Source organism: Nothoprocta perdicaria, unplaced genomic scaffold (genome assembly GCF_003342845.1).
Source record: "Nothoprocta perdicaria isolate Ctin4 unplaced genomic scaffold, notPer1 scaffold_15, whole genome shotgun sequence".
NCBI lineage: Eukaryota > Metazoa > Chordata > Aves > Tinamiformes > Tinamidae > Nothoprocta > Nothoprocta perdicaria.
The window spans coordinates 4963649-4977453 of NW_020454649.1; positions in this window are offsets into that span (position 1 = coordinate 4963649).

Sequence of the window (13805 nt, forward strand, 5' to 3'; positions counted from 1 at the left end):
TCATGTGCTACAGATTATTTCCCTAAGAATCTTTTAGGGTGTCCATCTTGCCCACAGAAGACGCAAGTTGGACTTTCTAGACCTATTTGTCTCCCCTCATATTGCTGGTGCAACAGATTCCACTAAGTATGTACAAGAAGCTCATGCCAATGCCTGTTGTTTACTGCAAGCCTACTTCTTTAAACAGATTTTATAGAACATGTAGTTCCTTGAATTCCTTGTTCCTTGAAACAGCCAGAAGAGCAGCGGCGGCGGCTGCTCTCCCCTTCCCTGCTAGCTGTTGTCCTCCTTCCTGCTCTCCCCTTCCCTGCTAGCTGTTGTCCTCCTTCCTGCTCCCCGGGGCAGCCTCGGAGAGCTGCAGGCGTGAGCACGTGCCTCGCTTCCCGCGCCTGCAGGCCCTCAGCAAAGGCACTCGGAGAGCCACGGAACGACTCCAGGACCCAACCTCGCTCGTGTGGCCAACTCCTGCAGCACATACTCCAAGCAGAGATAACCGCTCTTGGCACGCACAGTCTGCAGGTTTAGCCATGCCTATGAGTCACAGAACCAAAACCTGCTGGACTGCAAGCACTAGTATTTTCTATTACCATCAGGGTTTTCCGATGATCTAGCTGGCTGACCCAGACTCCCACCTTTTGCACAAAGGGAAGAAAACTTTGTTCCTGTGTAAACATAGCAAGTGATTTAAAAATCAAATAACTACACATGAACGCTCTATGATGAAAACACAGTATAAAAGTTCCTGCATCTTACCTGCTGAGCCAAAGTGAAAGATACTGAATTATCAACCTGTGATCAGCTGAGCAGTGACAACGTCCACATTGTGGTGTACAATAGGGCTGAAACAGCACTGGGCTCCTTGAAGGACACTGCTCTCTACTGCAACCCCCTTCCAAACAAACCAACCAAAAAGCAGAGAACCTTTCTGGGTCCCCGTGCAAATTCCGTTTTACATTAGACACCATTATACTCGCTCCCTATAGGAGGCTAATGCCGTGCACAGCACAGAAAGGGAGCTGCACTGCCCTGCCTACGAGCCACACACGACTACTTTCACGGACACGAGTGCTACGTGCACCACGTGAAGAGAGACTGACGTGAACCTTCCAAATGCATCACTCGGTGAGAGAGCAGCACGCGCCCAACCAGTGCCAGGTGCCCAGGCTGCCTCTCTCCTGCCAGTTCCCCAGTTATAAATCAATCCCGGCAGCTCCAGGATCGTGTCCCCAGAAAGCAAGGCCCCCTCTCCCTCGTGTCGGCAGACACTGCCAGGGGCAGCAGGGAGGCCGGGGCAGAGCTCACGACGCGCTCCCCGGCCCTCAGCAAGACTCCACGGTTGCCCACGCGACGCTCCAAGCCCACCCACAGCGACGAACAAGACCCGCGAGCGCGGGCTAACATCACAGGCGGCGACACCCTGCCAGTCAGCAGCTTATTTTCATTCTGCGTGGCAGTGAAACGTCAGCAAAGGTGGAGCACGAAACACCGCCCCCAACCTCTGGCGCTGCCATTAAGAGGGGCCAGTTCAACCCAACATCCTTTGAGTCTTGACCAATTAAACTGTAAACCTGCACGAGGATAAAGCCTGGGCCCCTGCCAACCGTGGGGCCCGGGAGAGCCCGCTGTGCAGGTGAACACTCTGACCACACGCCTACTGCTCACCCTTTGAAGCAGTCTGTCATCCCGATGGATACAAAATGAAGTGTGAAATATAGAGGCTTTATGGCATATAATGACTGCAACAATTTAGTTAAAGCTGATTTTCAAAAGGCAAGAGCCGAGTTTCAAATTAAATTCCTTATCAGTGACCACCATGACAGAGTATGTATTTAGAAAATTATTTATTCCAACATGATACAATTAATTGTAATACGTTCTTTAGCCTTTGCATGGCATTTTAGGCACTGGATAAATAACAAAGTTGGAAATCAAATTGCATGGAAGCCTATTAGCTCATGCATATTGTTCTAGATGTTCACTTAGTACTGCCTGGTGAGAGAAAACCTAATAGACTTGATGAAACCTCTTGAATTTTCTCAATTGTGGTAACAAATTCAGTCATTGCTCTTTGCCTAGTTAAAAGAATGACTGACATTTCTGTTAAAAAGTCATTTTCCTCCCAAAATAAAACGATATTATTAAATGCTTAACCAGCTCTGCTCCTTGGTGACAGCTCATAATACTGGCTTGCTGGCACCCTTGCAGAAGCTCCGTGGTCTTCCTGAAGAAGTAAGAGACTGTGCATACATGTGTGCACATTATGGACTTGAACACTGCCCTCGGATATCTGCCCAGGGAGAGTGAGGCCCCGCAAGGATTTTATGAAAGAAAAAATCTCTTCAGTGCCACTTATGAAGTATTGCATCTTTTGAAGTTAAGAGAGGGCTAAAGAAGAACCTACTTTCACATGGAAAATTTACCAGATAATTGCTCATCTGACTTGAAAAAAACAGATCAAAGTTTCTGTAATGATTGGGCCACTGCTGGTGACACCAGCACGAGACACAGGTGCGGTGCTGCCTCAATGCCGAATGAAAGGCTGTGGAAGGGTTGGAATGCCCTTGGCGCAAGCCCCAGGTGTTCCAGGTTCGCCGGAGCGAAGGTGGCAGTTCACCTTGGCAGCTCTGAAGCTCTGCTGGACGCCACAACCAGGGCTGCACGTGCTGGGGAAGCCAGAGCTGCCTGCGCACAGCTACAGCCCAAGGGCTCACCCACAGACCCGCTCCATGGCGAGGAGATCAACCACGCAGCTTTCGCACTCGCCTCCTCTGCTGGAGCCCAGCAGAGAAGCTTCTTTCACCAGGGAACAGCCCGGAGGGCAGCAGAGCACTGCCAGCCTGCTCCGTGTGCCACAGAGCAGCCGCGGGCCTTCCCTCGCGGGGACAGCTGGAAACCGGCGCTCCCATTGCAGCCGGGCAGGTGCCGAGAGGAAGGCACCTGCGGCAGGAAGGCAGGCACTCGGAGCCATGGGATTTGCATGGGATTTGCCACCCACCCACGCCAGGACATTACAAGGACACAGAGGTTGGGTGTCTGAAAAGCACTTACATAAATATGAAAATTGAGTACTGGTGAAGTAGTTCCTTTCTCTCTCCCCACCCATCTAAAACATTAACCAGATCAATCACAGCACATTTCTTTACAGAATTCTCTGACTTAAGTGCTACAGGCATTAGCAACATTTCAATCTCCTGTCTCTGATCCTGAAAACATCATCTGCTAGGTTTTTGGCAACACCATAGAGAAAATCAAGCTGCCTAAAAAGACAGGGAACATTTCAGGAGATATCAATGTCAATCATTTCACTTGCTCCCTCTACCTCTCTGCAAAAATTTACATAGAGTCAAAAACCTGGAAAACCGGCATGGTTGGTGGCACTCTGCAAGATGTCGCTCAACACTAAAAGGCAGGAAAGGCAAGAAGGTTAGTGAGCACTGTATTAATAAACGTATCTCTTACTTTCAGCAAAGATGTACGAAGGAGTTACATGTCAAGCATTTCCATATAGCCTCAGAATCTGCATATAGAAATAAAAGAACACATGATTTTATAAAAAAGTGTAAAGAGACACACTGGCCATGCACTACTTTGAGCACTAGTGGTTCTCAAACTCTTTAAACTCATATTATTTCTCATTTACATTTGACATTACTGGGATTTTTTCCTACAAAGTCCAATTAAGAAAATATTTCTTCTCTGCAAGGCAAATTTACCAAAAATTCAAATAAACTCTTTGACGTATCTTCTGCATAAACTAATCATGAATAAACATAATCCTGTTGCTGTAAGAACAGATGCCATCCTGCAGCTCCCTGCCCTGACAGCTCTGCTCTCCAGTCATGGAGGAAAAGGAAATTGTTTGGCCAAGTTTACAGAATGAACCATAAATCATAGATATCTTTGCCAAAGCAAGCTCATGTTTCTTTTATGAAACAATTGCTCCTAAAAGAATTTATATTCACTTTTTTTTATATATATATGCATGTTTTATAAAATGCATAAGTCAAGTAGAACATACTGTTCTGTTTCTCCTTTAGAAATGCTTGGTATTTTTCAGTTCTGGTTGAGAAAGCAAACATTTGCATTTTCACGTGGCTTTCTGAAGCTAGTTGTATGGACCTACATGTGGTATTTTGAGAGACTTGGAGTACATTAAATTTGCCTTAGAATATTTGATTCCCCATTATTCGTAAAAGTATAATTTGAAACTAGAAACCCTCAGGGATTCTTGTTCAAGTCAGAAACTGGAAACATGACTGAAGACTTGTGCATCTCCATGTATAGGGAAAATTTGAAAGCTGGATGTTTTCTCAGTAGTTAAACAGAGTTTGGACTATCTTTTCTCACTCCTAAAAAGATGAAGCTGCACAGCTTCACAGGCTGCTGCCCAGGCCTCTCTTCCCAGAGGGCAAGCAAGCCCTGACGCAAGAGATGACGGTGCGGCAGAGCTGCTCGCACGCAGCGCAGGGAGCCTGCGGCCCAGGGCCGGCCCCTGCTCCTCCAGCCCCCTGAGCAAGAGCACCTGATGCGGCAGCCCGTGGGCCTTAAGCTTCAGGAGAGGAGCAGACCGCCAACGTGACGAAATGGCACATCACCCCTGCTAGGAGATGTGCCACCGCCGTCACTTCCGTGCAGCTTTCAGGCCTCGCGCGCAAGCGCTCAGTGTTGCTCTCGTCACGCGACTCGCATCTGAAGCAAACCAGCCAAACCACCTTTTGATCTGTAAGTTGCCCGCCTACCTGCGTGTGATCCATCCTCTAACGTCCACAAGGGATACTCTTCTGGGGAGCATGCATCTCTCTAACCTGTGCCTTACTGGTAGGGTTGGAAGCTGAGATGGAATAAACGGGACAAGACCCCTGAGTCTCCATGCCTGCCACTCTCCTGCCTATTAGCAGCGCCTTTGGTGGCAGAGTCAGAGCTGCTCTTCCCTTTCTGCTGCGCATTTCTCATCCTATGCAGTTTTGAAGAAGTCATGAAAAAGCCAGCCCTGTTGGTGAACAGAGCAATGCCTGTCCTTGGTCGTCCTTACCCTTCAGAGCCTATGCTGCAACTTATCCCCAGAGCCATCTACCATCTCCCATCCCTTGGGGTCAAAATGCCTTGGATGACAGGAACACGTTTCAGTTCAGGTATTTAAAGCGAGTGCCTTGTTGCAGGCTGTGTCCTTTTGGCAAAGCGCCAACCTTTATGACAACAACCCAAGAGCTTAATGCTGGAGATCAGAAATCAGTTCTATTTAGCTTTGCCATTGTTTAGCAAACCCTAAATGAAAGGCACTACTGCTTACACATTTTTGGTTAATTGATATGTTCATTTGAGGCAATGGCCACTGGAAATGAGAACTTTTGGCACGGAAAAGTCATATTATTTTCTGATAACGCAGCATATAAAGCTTGTTGTTCAGAGGATGAACAATTTCTTTCATTCAGAGTTCTCATCTGCTTGCTTGTCGTACAAAGTATATGCATTACCCGGTTAAATAACTCATGGCCCCATAAATCGTTAACCATGTGTACAGTACATAATTCAGTGATCTGCAAACTGTGTTACAATACACTATTTCAAAGCTCTCAAGATTAAAAAAAAGAAAAAAGCTCCGTTCACCAAACACTGTGCCAGTGACCTTTCCCTCTAGTTTTCATAGCATGTTTGTTCAGTTAACTGCTCAAAACATTTTAATGCTACATTCAACCCCTGCAAAGTCAAACAAACACATGACAATCCATCAAAATCAGCCAGATAACAGAAAGCACATTCTGATTCCAGAATTATTGTTGTCTGATTCTAAATGACAGGGTATAAAACAAAAAAAGCACAGAGCTTGATTTTCCAAAGCAAAATTAAGCTCAAAGGATAAGGGAAAAATTACTGAGACTGAGATCCTACAGAAACGATATGAGATTTAACAGGATGAGAACACACGCGACAACACAATTGTATTGTCATATATACACGCTTTGGCCAAATAAAAAGGTTTCTAATAGCGCATATCACCAAAGACCCCCTAGAAGAGAAATTATGAAATTGTTTTCTGACAATTAAAGCAAGACTGTGTTTAAGCCATTGGGTCTAGATGCAGATTCTTTCCCCAGGGTCCATCTCGAATCTAAGGATTAAATATGTAGTGATGAAACGTTTCAATTATCTTCATTCATAATACTTATTACCAATTAAAATGTGCAATTCAGGGAAAAATCAAGTTGTGAGACAGCCGGCTTCGTGTAAAAGGCTTTATTAGCCTTGTTTGCCAGCATAACTACTTCAGGAAAGAAAGGCAACCTTAAAAATAGCTGTAGACAAATGAAGAAGAAGAAATTCTTCAAGTCCTGTGTGAAATGAGTGAAACTGAAGTAAGGATTGATATTCATGAAGTCCGTCCATCCCTGCAACATTTTGCTTCCTCACACAAGCCGGGAGGGTGACAAGACCCTGGGCCTCCGCCCCGCCATGTGGCACTGCCCCGTGCCTGCTCGTGGAGGGCCCAGCTCCAAGGGGCCCTCAGGAAGTTCTCGCCTCCCAGAGTCTCCTCTCTAACTATGTCCCGGTGACATGAAAGCTCAGACTCACACAAAAAGATGCCATGGAGCTAAATCAAGTTCCACCAAAGCTCTGAAAACCCAAGCAGAGACTTCAAGCCACGTTTTTTCTTCAACCCTCAGAGCTGAGTAAAATGCAGTAAGTAGTATTTCGGCGGCAGGTGTTTTGGGCAAATTTTATTTTCCTTCTATAAGAAGCACCCCTAACAGCTCAGCCTGCAGGCAAACGTGACCAAGAATGTGTTCACTAGAACTGGACACCATCTCCTTGCCAACCAGCCATAAAAACTAGTAGTTCACTGCACTGAGATCTTTTCAGTACCTGGTCTCAGAAGCGACTGAGTCAGCACCACAAACTGAGCTATCTGGGGAGTCCACTTCTCTTGTGATGGAAAGTAAGGTAGTATTCACAAAAAGCCATTGGAAAAGCAATAGAACATGAAAGAAAATGTCCTTTAAAAATAGATGTAAGCAAGGAATGCAAATGGGATTTTGTTATTTGCTTCTTGACGGGTGAACTTTTCAAGATTCAGAATATCTAAGGATACTTCATTCTGAACAATTGTGCTGCAAACTGCATGATGACTTGACACGTATGTAAATGATTTCCAGTTTAAGTTAGTTTAGAAATAGTATAGTACAAGAAGCTGTTCTCCGATGGCATTTCTGAAGCTCCCTTTGTGATTCAAGCCGGGGGAAAAAAAAGCACTTATGGGGGATGCAAGTTTGAAATGTGTTATTTTCCATACCACCTTCCTTAACTTCATTAAAAATGTGTCGGTTTCACCCACCCTCAGTGATCAACTCACTAACCCAACAGCTCGCTTGCCACTCTAGACACATCAACTCCCTGCTGTCTAGAGACGTTCTCTTTCCTACTTGGGTTTTTCTTTCCCCGACAGCAAAGTTCAAGTAGCTTCTCTTCAGCATTACGGGAATTCCACCATTTCCCATGTTTGCTTGACCTCAGTCTTACAGCACTCTCCTTGGCTCCATTGCTCTTTGCACGCAACAACCATATGAAAGTCCCTATCCTTGTGTCTCCTTCCTCTCCTCTACATTTCTTCCTAAGATCTTACTGCAAGAGCTGAAAGGAATTGTCTACTCATTACTCGGTAGATCCACTCAGGACACAGGGAACGGTGGGACTCACTGATGTACCTGGCCAGAGACGTGGCTTGAGGTTTTATTCTCCTGTTGTTTCATCAGAGTACCCATACATGTGTAGTAGAGCAAGCACTACTGTTCAGGTGTGCACACTTAACAGCACACCCAAGTGACCATAAAACAACGATGTGCAAAAGAAAGTCTTGCATCAACTTGCCAGGAAATATCACCAGCCATTCAGGAGAAAGCGCTGTCTATCTCTGCCTGTAACACACGGCCGAGCAAGGAAATGTCACTATCACTGACCGTTTGGAAAAGACCTGTGCCCGTGTTCCTTCCTGGGGGCCTCTTCCACAGCCTCAACTCCAGCGTGCTCCTGTGCTGCCTCTTTCCCATAAGCAACGCTCCTGTGCCAGATAAGACAGACATCGTTTTGCTTCTGAAAAGGGCTAAGCCCAGCAGCCCTTTGCAATGGAATCAGCTATTGCCCAATGCAGGCCTGGTGTCCTCTGAGCTACTGCTCAGGATCAAGTTGCTGTTTGGTTTTTACCTCTACACAACATTGTCCTACATAAAATACTTGTACACATTTTAGCTGTGAATGCCATCATCTACACCCAGAGTCTAGTCTAAAAGGAAAATTACGGAGAACAGACTTCTAACACTTGGTTGTCACCTTTGTTTGTAAGGCTTAAAAATTAAATTTGTTTTCAAAATCCCTATTCTCTCTTTCCTTTGGAGCTGTAGCACTTACCTAAAGTAATAAGGCAAAATGCATCACAATAAGAAGCCAAATTAGCCTGTAAACTGCTCACCCACAATGCACATAGCTTATTCCTCTCTATATTTTTCAGGCTAAATGCCTTTCTAAAGTTATATAAACTGAAATGCTCTCTTTTAAGATTGCTGTTTAGAATTAAGCATCCAGTATCTGCATAGCTACATATATGAAAAGGATCAGGGGCATTATCATTGTACCTGGCTGCATTTTACAGCACGTAACTTTCATCTAAATAATCACACACACACACTCCACATAGAGAAAAAAAAGCAAGCTCGGCTCCCTCCTAGCCTCTGAGCCAGCTATAGAACTGCCCTGAAAGGGGTAGCCAGGATACCAAGTGCCAGGCGAAACTCCTGTGCTGCCCTTAGTGGAAGACGCGAACAAAGAGGCGCATTTACTCCCGCTTCCCGGACTCTGCCAGATTCGGGTTCAGACAGATTTCTGGCAGGAGCGGGATCCAGCGGCAGGAGCGTGTGGCTGAGAATGACCTGCCCCTCGGTTCCCACGAGCTCCTCCCTTGGGAGCCGTGCGGGGGACGTGTGGCCGTGGCTAGCAGGCCAAGGCGGGAGCAGCCTGGCGCGGGGCCGGCGCCAGCAGCAGCTCCACAGCGATGCCCGCGCGCAGCCCGCCGGGCGCGCGCAGCGACACCGCCGCTTGCCTTCCACGCAGCGCCGGCGGCTTCAGCAACAGCGATCCAGCGACTGGGCAGCTTCGTACAGGGAGCCCTTCCCGGACGGCTTTCTGACCCTGCCCCTTGGAACTCCAACAGAGATGAAACTCTGTTTTATAGTCTTAGGAAGATTTCAAGACCTTGGGTATAACTATACGAGGTTTTGAAATCAAGATGTGAAACAGAACTTCACATAAATGCACATACAATATACATACACTCAACCATGTGTGATTTCTGAAGGAGATTAAGATTCAGTTTTCCCTGCTCTAAAATCCAAATTTAAAAAATGACTTTTGAGAACGACTGTCGCCTATTCCTAGGGAGGATAAGGTGGAGCTGATCCTCAGCATAGTGAGCCCAAGATCTAGGGTGGTGTCTGCTGGACTCTAATGGTCAAGTCTAGAGTTTCTATTTGTGAGTCTCCAACTCTCAATATGAATTAAAAGTGTGCCTTTTCCATGTTTTCATCACTTGTCGTCAACTCCTTAATACTACATTTTAACATATTTACAGTTTAAAAATTATATGAAGTGCTACTAACCTCTGTCATCTTGCATATAGGTTTCCATGCACTATTTAAAAGACAGGGGAAAAAAAAAAGCCTACTAATTTTATCTTACTTTCTGAATAGACATTATTTCTGAATTTCTGAAATTTCTGAAATTTCAGCCAAAGATATAAATATTATTACACACAGTGTGTGTGGCAGAAGAGCTTCAGCAGTTAAGCAATCTTGGTGAATTTGGCAAGGTGTCTAATGATATAAAACTCTTACAATGCAAACATTTTATGAAGGGTTCTCCTAGACTATGTAAGATATGAACACAGCTAAAAGAGTTGGTTTTCCCCACCCACAATTTCCCAAATACTTAAATTCACAAAAATGTCATGGCATGGGATTATCTTTTTAAAATAAAACCGGTCTTTAATTCAGCAGCAGTACAAAGCTGTGGGTAATAGAAGTTTACTTTCAAATCCTATTTTCAAGCCTCCCGTTTCGTGTGCGTGCTCGCAGAATGCAAGCTATCAACACTGCTGTTTCAGGGACTAGCAGTACTAAAGAGGTTTAAAGCATCTGAAAAGTATGAAGATGGGAAAACACTATATTTTAAAAATATGAGAGTATTTAGCTTAAACTAGTTTAACATAAGTGCTGCTGAGCAGAACTTAAAGCACCTGCTGATATCACTGAATAAACAGTGGCTTGTACTTCTGCATATTTGTATCATCTTCTGATATTATAATTTACTTTCAAGATTTCTTCCCCAAGTTTCTCAAGCTTTGTCAGATTTAAAATTGTTTATCTGCAAAAGCCCATGCAACAAGGTCAGAAATGATCTTACTGAGCATAAGCGTTTATGGGATTAATCTTCAGGAAACGATTATTCAGTTTCACAAAAACAGAAAACAGACATTTGTTAGAAAGAAAACAAGCTTTTGCCAATGAAAATTTTCCAACGGATATAGCAGAAAACGTGACAAAAGATAAGCTAAACTAACAGGTTTGCTTTTTTGTGTGCAATCTAGATAAACACAATTCTGCACAAATTTATCTTGCAGGATCTGTGATTCTCAACTGCGGAAAAAAGAAATATACTTGTCACCTTCTGAGGCTTCAGAATATTACACATAACACCCCAGATCACATTAACAGCTAATGTAAACTAACACAAATGAAAAGCCACAGTACACAGAATTCAAACCATACATAAAATATGAAAGAAGCAGATTGGGCAAATGTACTACGCCCAAAATCTGTTTCTTGAACTTTCTACATATTCCATAGAATAGAGATTACCTCCATATTTTAAGCAGTATTGTACTTAGGATTTTAAAAGCAAAGCAGAGGAGGCACTGGCAGGCTGAGATCTCCATTAGAGCTGTGTGGATTCCACCAGGGACAAGACTAACGGACACCAGAGCTACGAAACACCAGACCAGAGCTGCCTGCTGTCAGCCTCGTGTTCACACCTCTGTGCACGTTCATCGAGAGAGATTTTATTAAAACTATCCTCTGTTGTCTTCCAAAACCATCTTTTTTTTTTGCTACTTTTGGAGATTTTTAATGTCATATCTGGTCTTGGTTGCTATATATGCCATTTTCCAGAAAAAAAAAAGAAAGAAAGAAAGAAAAAAAACAGAATATTCTCCTGTTAACACAAACTAAGCATGTGAAGCATCAGAAAAACTGCTTTGATATACCTGAAATCCTTGCTTACAGCCATATGTATAATCCAACTGGATATTTCAAAGCCAGCGTTTGGGGAAGGCGTAGGAACTAGTCTGGTAGCAGAACGGGGAAGCTGACACACGCAGAGCTTGACAAGCACTGGCTTCCCTCAAGCCCACAGAAAGCTTCTCATTTACTGCAATAGGATAGGATACGAAAGAAAGCTCAGAAAATGTTCCTTATAGAGACCTATGCCCGATTCTTGACTATGCCTTTTTGTTTTCCTGAAAATACCCATTTGTTAAAATGCAACGTGAAATGCTCAGCTCCCAGGTCTATGCCTGAAGCAAAACGAACCGGTGGCCGCTCTGCTCGTTGGCGTTATTTTTCTGCCTATCTCCAGTTAATTGTTCCTGGCAGGAGGACCTGGAGAAGCTGAGGTTCCTGCGGCAGGCTCCCCGGTGGGTCGCAGTCACGGCTCCCACGCTCCACTGCTGTTCCCGAGCGAGCGGCTCCATGGCCGGGCTCAGGCAGATGGCCAGCGGGTCGGTGGCCATTCCGAGGGCGCCCCGCTGGCTGCTGCCCGCTCCAAGCACCCAAGGAGCCTGGCAGCCTTGGGAACTGGCTGCCCTAGCGCAGGTTTCTGGGAGCCCTGCAGAACACCCCTGTCGGGACGCTGGTTTGGTCACGGCACAGAATACCTGGAAGCTTTTAGAGAACTGGAAAAGAGCCTTCCCTACTCCTACCAGAAGCCATGTGAAAAACAACTAACTGCAGCACTGCAGCTTACTCTAAAGAGGAGAAAGGCAAGCTTGTAGAATTATTCTTTTGATTCTATTATTCCACATCAAAGAAAATATTTTGGCATATCTGTTTTATACAATGACATTCCTGAAATAAAATATCTGCTTAAACTCACTATTCAAAATCTATTGAGGACAAATTCTGCTTCCACAGATACCCACACAACCTCAGTGAAGTCAGTTATTAGAAATGTTAGAAAAATTGGACACACTTCCCAGGATTATTTTTCTGAGATGGCTCAATTCCATTTTCTCGGTCGCTTTTTTGCACCTCCTTTTCTTAAGGAAGTTTTTATCCCAACTTAGATTTCCATTCACTGCATTATTGAGCCAATTGCTGGCTGTGATAAAGATATCACCAGGTTTTGTTCGGAGATGTTGTGGTCTTTACGAACTCCCTTTCTTTCCAGCTCCTCTCGATTCTGGATGTACTATGCACAAGTTTGACTGGATTCACAGTAAGCAAAGCCGCTATACCGAGTTCCGTGCTTATGAATTTATATAATGGTACTTTACCTTACCTGAGATAACAACTCCACTAAATATGTTTCATTTTTTATCAAACTTGGGCTTTCTGAATATGAAATATAAAACATTGATAGTCCTATTACATCTCAGGAGGGAAAAGAAACACCATTTGCTATAATCAGGGGAAATGTTTTACTGCCTAAGACATGCATTTATCTCCCTCACAAACAGAAGTCATAAAAAGAACATACAACTGGTTAAATGTTACTTGATGTACCTTAGGTCCCAACTGGTTTGCTTTAGGTCCTGCAGTGTCGCGTGGCATTAAATCCAGGCATGAACACAGGTTAATGCTTTCCCTTCCCTTTTAGCAGAACTCTGGCGGGCTGGTGCACACCCCAAGAGCTTTCACTTTACACTAACCTGCAAACAGCACTGTGGGTCTCTCCTTTACTTCTCCTTCCCAACGCTCCACCGATTCACCGCTGACTAATTAATTAGAAACCTCTGTTCTTAAAGCTCTTATATAAATCTCTGTCCTTGGTGCCATCCTGCAGATCTATTCAGTGATCACACTCTTAAATCATCTAAGAAAGACCAGCCTGTCCCTTTTATCTGCACGGCTGTTAAGGAGGCCCAGATTCTAAAGCTTTTTGTGCTCAACTGCTCCTTGCCGACGACAGTTTGTCACCAAGCCTCCTTCCAGGGCTCACGAAGGGCTGCGGCGCACGAGCCCAGAGGTAGCTGGCAGTTGTCACAAGGGAAGGCAAGTCCTTCCCTGAGTGGAAAGAAGAATAGACTTGTCTTTTCTGCTTCTGTCTTTTCTCCATTGTACTAGCGAGGCGCAACTGGAGTTCCTACAGCAAGAGGCATTTTTCCTTCGCTACGCTCCATTGTTGGAAGCTCACTGGTATTCTGAGGTCCTGATTCTAAGCCCACTTCTTCGCTCTTTTTTATAAAACTGCACGTTATTTGTAACGAAAGGACTGTCTTTGTAAAGGCTGCAATTTTCAGAAACCTGATCCATTTTCTTCCTGGGCCTCTGTCTTCTTTTCCTCCTCCTTTCCTCAGCATCTTTCTTTCAGAATCACTTCTCATGGGGGCTGCTATTCAAAAATAAAAATCGGGTTATTTCATCTTTCCTGTCAAGGCTTCTATCTTATTCTCTGTTTCCTTGTATTCTGCCACACGTTGCATTGTGTCTTGCATGGTTAGGTAAATGTTCACTGCTTAACAGCTCATACAAAATAACAGTTTTCTC